The sequence below is a fragment of the Schistocerca cancellata genome, chromosome 4 (genome assembly GCF_023864275.1).
Source record: "Schistocerca cancellata isolate TAMUIC-IGC-003103 chromosome 4, iqSchCanc2.1, whole genome shotgun sequence".
NCBI lineage: Eukaryota > Metazoa > Arthropoda > Insecta > Orthoptera > Acrididae > Schistocerca > Schistocerca cancellata.
In genome coordinates this window covers 667,841,060-667,842,307 of record NC_064629.1, presented here as the reverse complement: position 1 = coordinate 667,842,307, position 1,248 = coordinate 667,841,060, and positions in this window count along the sequence as shown.

Genomic DNA, 1,248 nt, shown 5'->3' with positions numbered 1-1,248 from the left:
TACGAGTCGGTAAATGGCAGCATCATCTGCAAACTAAAAGGGCTGCTCAAATTACCTCCTAAATCGTTTATACAGATTAGGAACAACAGAGGGCATATTACACATCCTTAGGAAACGCCAGATATCACTTCTGTTTTACTCGATGACTTTACGTCAGTTAGTAAGAACTCTCCTAATTAACCTTTCTCAGTGTAGGTCCTTCAATTTTCAGTGAATGCACAGTGCTTCTTAAAATCTTCCCGCCTCCTCCCCCCCCCTTTTCATTACTATGTGTTTATTTTATTTTTTGTTATTAGGTCGACAGTGATTTTTTATTTATTCTCAATTAAAAGTAATATTTCAAATAACTGGAATAATCCAAGTGAATGTTTCACATTTTTTAATTTTTTTTTTTTTTTGCAACTTATATATTTTAAAAACATGAGGCTAGTGAACAGAAAGTTCGCACCGCTGACAGCCTATCTCCCGTTGTGTTTCGTATTTAAAAAATGTTTCGCTTGCGTTGCCATCTACGTGGAAACATGGAGCTTGCGTGTTGCCTTGTACCTAATTAGTAGCGAGTGCGTCTCCAGCTTGGCTCCGCGTGACGGTCGTCATGAAACACGCAGAGAGACTCTCTACATTTACACGCAACATGTTGGACTTCATCACGCCGCTCAGGAATACCTTGCCTAAATCCTTAGTTTTTTTCTATCTGAGATTTTTGTCATTCGTATTCAAGTACCTGATCGTGTAGCACAACGAAGAAATAATGCAGCAAATTTCTTTAAGCTATTTGGAGAAACCATGGAAATTCCAAATCTGCATTAATGAAGTAGGATATGAATCTTACTCATTTCCGAACGTGAGTCAGCCGCATATGGGGATACTCAGTCATCAAGGATGCCATCTTCATATCCATTCTGTCACAGGTTCATGTGGAATGACATGGGCGACCTAGTACCACTTAATTAAAAGTAGACCATCCTCCACACAGATAATTCCTCTCCCTCAAACATCCCTCTCTCAGATGTTTGATGAGTGGAAACCATTTCTCTTCCCGCAAAATCAAACTATAAAAAAATGGTTCAAATGGCTCTGAGTGCTATGGGACGTAACATCTATGGTCATCAGTCCCCTAGAACTTAGAACTACTTAAACCTAACTAACCTAAGGACATCACACAACACCCAGTCATCACGAAAAATCAAATTATAGTTACAGTCAATTTGTAATTTATGACAGGAACAATGAGTGAAGAGAACGGCC